Raw genomic sequence first — 7,205 nt, forward strand, 5'->3', positions numbered from 1 at the left:
AGGAATGTCACGAGAAGGCTCAGTGCTGACAATAAAATCAAAAGCAGCTACATTAAATCCCCAAAATCAAACTTCCTCCAAGGTAACTCCAAATAACCCTTACCCCCTGATATTCACGTCCTGTGTAGTCCCTACTAACAAGCTGGCTGACGTGTGCAACCAACAGGATATTGCAGAAATGACAGAGCGTGGCTTCCAAGGCTAGCTCTAAGGAGAGCCAGCCGCCATGTTGTGAGGATGCTCAAGCCATCCCATGGAGAGGTCTATGTGGCGAAGAAATGAGGCCTCCTGCCAACAGCTATGAGAGTAAGCTACCATGGAGGTTAGTTCCCCAGCCTCAGCCAAGCCATTAAGTGACTTCAGTCCTGGCCGACATCTGACCACAACCCCATGGAACACCCTGAGCCAGAATAATCCAGTTAAGCCACTCTTGGATTCCTGTCCCTCGGAAACTATAAGAGATCAGAAATGTTTATTGTTTGAAGCTGCTAAATTTTGGGATAAGTTGTTACCCAGCAATAGGTAACTAATACACAAGCCTTCTCTATACAGGAAGTCATTAAATCCCCAGCACAACCTTGGGAGGTAGAGTCTGTATTACTATGATGCTTATATTTTGGTTTTGGTCTTAGGGACAGCATCTCACTCTGTCACCCAGGCTGGAGTGCGGTGGCACAATCATAGCCCACTGCAGCCTCAACCTCCTGAGCTCAAGCCATCCTCCCACCTCAGCCCCCGAAGTAGCTGGGACTACAGGTGTGCCACCACGCCTAGCTAATTTTTTAAATTTTTGTGTAGAGAGAGGTGTCTTGCCATGTTGCCCAGGCTGGTCTTGAACTCCTGGCCTGAGTAGATCCTCCTGCCTCAGCCTCTCAAATTGCTGGGATTACAGGCATGAGACACTGCTTTTGCCTGATGCTTACAGTTTAGAGAGCATCTTCAGGCTCAAAAGTGTGACTTACCCGGGATCACACACATGCTGGCAGTGGAGAATCCAGGATTTCAAGGCTAGAGTAATTCCTGAAGGTCCTATTCCCCCAGCCCCCTAACCTGGGTTCCCTCTGTCCTCTCCCACTTCTCCAAAAACCAATAATGTTAAATATGAACCTCCAGAGAGTGGAGACAAGGAAACTGGTGAACCTGCCCCACTGGGGACCATTTGCAGGGCCCGGAACAAAAGCACACACTTTCATTGTCTTCGCTATCAAATCTGAGCCAGGTTGCCCGGCTAAGCAGTTGACCTTCCAGGAAAGCCAAGAAGGCTCACATTTAGGATCACCCCTTTCTGGATTTTTGTTTTTGTTGTTGCTGTTGTTGTTGTTATTTTGAGACGGAGTCTCTGTCACCCAGGCTGGAGTGCAGTGGCGCAATCTTGGCTCACTGCAACCTCCACCTCCCGGATTCAAGCGATTCTTCCGCCTCAGCCCCCTGACCTTGGACAACAGGCATGTGCCATCATGCCTGGCTAGTCTCTTTTTTCTTTTTTGTATTTTTAGTAGAGATTGGGTTTCTCCATGTTGGTCAGGCTGGTCTCGAACTTCTGACCTCAGGTGATCTGCCCACCTCAGCCTCCCAAAGTGCTGGAATCACAGGCGTGGGCCACGATGCCTGGCCAGGATCATCTCTTTTAACGGATAGGGGATAGGAGGCTCAGCAGCAGGAAAGTGTGGGCCCCAGATCAAACAGCTGATAATAATGATAAAGTGCTGCCTGGACAAAATTTCAGCAGAGAATAATAACAATAATAATATCGAATATCCACTGAAACCTTTCCCTGGGTTTGGCAGCAACCTGAGGCAGCTGATGACAGAAGGGCCTCCAGTGAGGGCTGGGCGTGGTGGCACGTACCTGTAATCCCAGCACTCTGGGAGGCTGAGGTGGGAGGATCACTTGAGCCCAGGAGTTGGAGGCTGCAGTGAGCTATGATCGAGCCACTGCACCCCAGCCTGGGCGACACAGCAAGACCCTCTCTCAAAACAAAACAAAACAGGCCAGGCCAGTGGCTCAGCACTTTGGGAGGCTGAGGCAGGCAGATCACTTGAGGTCAGGAGTTCAAGGCCAGCCTGGCCAACGTGGTGAAACCCCGTCTACTAAAAATACAAAAATTAGCGGGACGTGGTGTTGTCCCAGCTACTGGGGAGGCTGAGGTACAAAAATCTCTTGAACTCGGGAGGTGGAGGCTGCAGTGAACTGAGATTGCACCACTGCACTCCAGCCTGGGCGACAGAGCAAGACTCCATCCCAAAAAAAAAAAAAAATTCAATCAATCAAAACAGAACCTGTCTCCTGGGGAGGAAAAAAAAGAAAAAAGAATGTCCAGGAATTCATCACTCAGCAGACACTTGGCCCAGGCATTATATACAAGATCTCACAATGACAACAATTTCCAAACTCTGATGTTTTATGATTTCAAAGGGTAGAACAAAGAACATCAGTGTCTCTGCCTCAGGGATCAACCTGGGAGGCCCCAGGCTGTTCTCAGAGCTGTGGGGTTTGGCACCCACTGGGTCCCAGGTTCCCACCTGAGCAGTTGTTCCCACAGGTGAGGTCTGAATGCTCACAGCCACCTGGTGGGGCGGACATGCAGATAACTCCATTCTACAGCGGGGGAGACTGAGCCTGGGAAGGAGGGAGGTGCCCACAGGTCAGGTGGCTGATGGCCTTAAGGACCTCCAGGGGGTCCCAGCTTCTCACACACTGCATGCACCATGGACCTTGGGAACAAGATCTCAGGGAACAATAACTCCATGGAAACTTCCTCCCAGGCGGCTTCAGGTATCATCCCCACTTTACAGAGGAGGAAACTGAGGCTGAGAGAAGTGCGGTCTCCAGTTCTGTCTTGCACATCAGCGGCAGAGCCAGGGCTGGGCCAGCACCTGCCCCGGAGCCTGTGCCCTCCTGATCACCAGGCGATATGGCCTCTTAGGATGCTCGCCACAGCCCCACGGAGCTCAGAGGTCCCTTTCTCAGAGGAGGAAACAGGTTGAGAGAGGTTTCGTCAATTCCCAAGGCCACACAGGTGATGAGTGGAAGAACCAGGGGTAGAATTTAAATCTCTTTGGCCCCCCAGCCCCACTCTTCACCTCCAAGTCTACCTGGGGACCCTAGAAACAGAATGAGGCTGGTCTGCCCTGCTCCCACTGCAGGCCAGGCCTGCAACATGGCTTATCTGGCTGGATCATCGTGACAGCTTATCTTTGTCCCCACTTTGTACAAGAGGCAACTGAGGCCTACAGAGCCCACATGAGGGGTCCAAGGCCACACAGTGAGAAAAGAACAGGGTTTAAACACAGACTCGGCCAGGCGTGGTGGCTCACACCTGTAATCCCAACACTTTGGGAGGCCGAGGCGGGTGGATCACCTGAGGTCAGGAGTTTGAAACCAGCCTGGCCAACATGGAGAAACCCCGTCTCTACTAAAAATACAAAAATAAGCCAGACATGGTGATGCACGCCTGTAATCCCAGATACTTGAGAGGCTGAGGCAGGAGAATCGCTTGAACCTGGGAGGTGGAGGTTGCAGTGAGCCGAGGTCATGCCACTGCACTCCAGCCTGGGCTACAGAGTGAGACTCCATCTCAAAAAAAAAAAAAAACAGACTCATGTGGCTTCATGCCAGCCCTTGGCAAGACCCTCCCAGCTCAGCCACATTCCGGGCCCTCCCTTGTCAGCCACTCCAGCCTCTCTCTGCAGCCTCTGTTGGCTCCTCTGTCCAGTGGGGACCAGGAGCTGGGTGGATGCACCCGCTGCTGGCCATGAGACCTGGGGGAAGCTGGGATCCACGGCACAGTTAGAACCTGAGCAAATCAACTCAGTGATCAACAGTGTGATCCCTGAAGCATCCAGAAATTCAAACACAGTGGGCAGCCCTGAAGTCAGACCTCATTCTGTGGCAACCACAGTCCTCGCTCGGTCCTTTTGGGAAAACCGCATCACACCTCCTCTCTGTGGCAGTCTGTCTACCTGCTTCTACCCTTCTGCCCTTCATTCATTCATTCATTCCCTCCATATTCACTGAGCACTCACTGTGTGTCTAGGACTGACCCAGGCACTGGGAATACAGCCGAGAGCAAGACAGACAAGGCCCCAGCCCTCCTGACAGGGGCAGACAAGAAACAAGGTGTCAATCAAGAGTTTTGCAGGAGATCGGCTGGGCGCGGAGGCTCACACCCATAATCCCAGCACTTTGGGAGGCTCGGGTGGGCTGATCACTTGAGGTCAGGAGTTCGAGACCAGCCTGGATAACATGAAGAGACCCCATCTCTACTAAAAATACAAAAAATAGCTGGGCATGGTGGCACGCGCCTGTAATTCCAGCTACTCAAGAGGCTGAGGTGGGAGGATTGCTTGGACCTAGGAGGTGGAGGTTGCAGTGAGTGGAGATCGTGGCACTGCACTCCAGCTTGGGCAACAGAGCAAGACTCCATCTCAAAAACAAACAAACAAACAAATGAAAAAATAAACTTTGCAGAAGATCAGAGAGAGTGACTGTGCTGGAAGCTGAGAGGGCGGGGGCGTGAGGATTCCCCAGTCCCGAAGTAGAGCCTGGGCTGAGAGCCAGAGCCTCTGGGTGCCTCGAGGCCCCAAGTGATCAATTCCCCAGCACAGTGATCCCCAGTCATCACATTCCCGGCTCTCTCGGGCAGGCCCAAGTCCACCCGGAGTCCTTCGTGCTGCAGCCACAGACCTGGGCTCTCTGCGTATATGTCCGTTCCATCCCTTGTCTGTCATTCATCCATCCATCTATGCAACACATATTTAGGCAAATCCCAACCACACGCTGGGCACTGGGGAAAAATCAGTGCTCAGCAAGGGAGGGAGACAGGCCATTTGTGGATCATCGCGCAAATGAAAATTTCAGGCAGTGCTAAGAGTTTTAAAGAACAACCCACAGAGCGGTGTGCTGAGGAGTTCGTTGCCTTAGAACCACGGTGAGAAGCCCCCAACCCCGGATGCCATCAGGGCTTGAAGGGACCCCCTCGCCCACAAGCCACCCTGCATCCTCCCAATGCCCCGAGTGCCATGAGCCAGTCCCTGCTGTCTAATCTTACTCCCTCCTGCTGCAATCACAGCCTAGCCCCGTTTCCACAAACACCAGGACGGCACCTCTGTTTTGTGTGTGACTATTCAGCAAACATCACCTGCAGAGCACGGCAAACACAGCCATGAATAAGATAAACCCAACTTCTCTCCTCTCTTTCTTCTCCCCCATTCCCTCTCCCCTCCTCGGTCCCGTCTGCCTCTCCTGCAGACGCTCACCTTCAGAAAGGAGGGACGGGGCTCTCCGGTGGCCCAGGACCTAGACAGAGCAGCCAGACAGCAGAGGCTGAAGGAAACACGTCCCCTCACATGGGGAGATTTTAAGCCTGGGCTAGGAGTGATGTCATTTGTCATGGCCTGGATCTCGGAGGGTAATCCCGGCCAAGGTGGGGGACTCAACTGGGCACCAGGAGGTGACATTGGCTGGGAGGGGGAGGGGCACCCGTCTGCTTAATCCCCTCCTCTTCCCCCCATGACATCTTGGCAATTAGGGCTGATGGGGAAGGGAGGCCCCAGCTCCTGCCAGTGACCATAAGCCCCTATTCCTCAGGGAAGTCCTTCCTTAGGTCTAACTGGTGTCTCTCCAGCTTCGGCTAGTACCCTAAGAGAGCGGCATCAAAGAGGAAGGAGAGAACTGTCAGAGGGTCCTGAGAGATCATCTGAAAAAAGAGAGACACGGAGCTTTCGGGATCCCTCTCCTGGGTCCCCGTGTCTCTCCACAACAGTCTGTCCGACAGCTAGTTTATCTCTGTACTGCCTCATTGTTCTTGGTTTCTGCCTCAGTTTCCCATTTCTCTTTCTTTGACTTGGTCATTTCTTGTCTGTGGCCTCTCTGTCTCTGTGCTGTCAGACCTGATACTCTCCTCTTTTGGGGGGCGGAGGTGGCAGGGGCTGCTTCCAGCACTGACAATAGGCAGACTCATTAGAAAGGGTGTTTTGTTTTTCTGTTTTTGGTGGAGTTTTGGGGTTTGGGACTTTTTTTCTTTTTTTTTTCTTTTTTTTTTTTGGTTGAGACAGGGTTTCACTCTGTCGCCCTGGCTGGAGTGCAGTGGCATGATCACGGCTCACTGCAGCCTTGACCTCCTGCGCTCAGGGGATCCTCCCTCCTCAGCCTCCCCAGTAGCTGAGACTTTACAGGCACATACCACGATGCCCAGCTAATGTTTTTATTTTCATAGAGATGGAGTCGCTCTATGTTGCCCAGGCTGGCCTCAAACTCCTGGCCTCAAGCGATCCTCCCACCTCGGCCTCCCGAAGTGCTGGGATTGCAGGCGTGAGCCAACAAACCCAGCACTCGCTGTCTCTCTACACACCAATGGTCTTTGTCTGGCTTCTCTGTACCTCAGTTTCTTTTCCTCTGGGCCTTGGGCTGTGGCATTTCTGCCTACTTGCCTGAATACCACTCTTTCTTTCTCCATCTGCTCCTCTCTGTCCTGTCTTTGTCGATAAACCTGCGTTATCCCCTTGGTCTCTCTTATTCTCTCTCTTTCTCTGTCTCTCCCTGTCTATCTTGCTCTCTCTCCCCACTCCCTCAGCCTCTGTGTCCTTCTGTTCCTGTCTGCCTGTCCCTCTCTTTGCTGTCTTTCTGCCTGTCCAGCTGTCCCTGTAACTCCAGCCTCGTCTCTGTCCCTCTGTCCTCGCTTATCCTCTGCAGCTCCAGTCGCTGTTCCTCCTTCTCTTTTTCCCTGTCTCTCTCTCTCTCTCATTCTTGCTTCCCCTCTCCTTGGATTGCCCTCATTTTTGTTTTGTTTTGTTTTTGTTTTGAGACAGAGTCTTCCTCTGTCACCCAGGCTGGAGTGCACTAGCACCATCTCAGCTCACTGCAACCTCCACCTCCTGGGTTCAAGCAATTCTCCTGCCTCAGCCTCCCGAGTAGCTGGGAGGATTTCCTTTCATTTCTATCCTTCTCCCTATCTTGGTACCTCTGTTGCTCTGTATTTCTGATTTGCCTGATCTCTGGCCCTCTTTATGTCTCTCTCTTCTCGTCTGTCTCTCTAGATATTAATATGTCTCCCTGAGGTCCTGGGTCCCACACGGGTCTGTTTCACTTCCCCGTGCACCCAAACACGCACGCAAGCACACACAAGCACACACGCACACGTGCGCGCGCACACACACACACACACACATGCCTAGTAATCCCTCCTTGTGGCTGGGTCATTGTGT

The sequence above is a fragment of the Symphalangus syndactylus genome, chromosome 13 (assembly GCF_028878055.3).
Source record: "Symphalangus syndactylus isolate Jambi chromosome 13, NHGRI_mSymSyn1-v2.1_pri, whole genome shotgun sequence".
NCBI lineage: Eukaryota > Metazoa > Chordata > Mammalia > Primates > Hylobatidae > Symphalangus > Symphalangus syndactylus.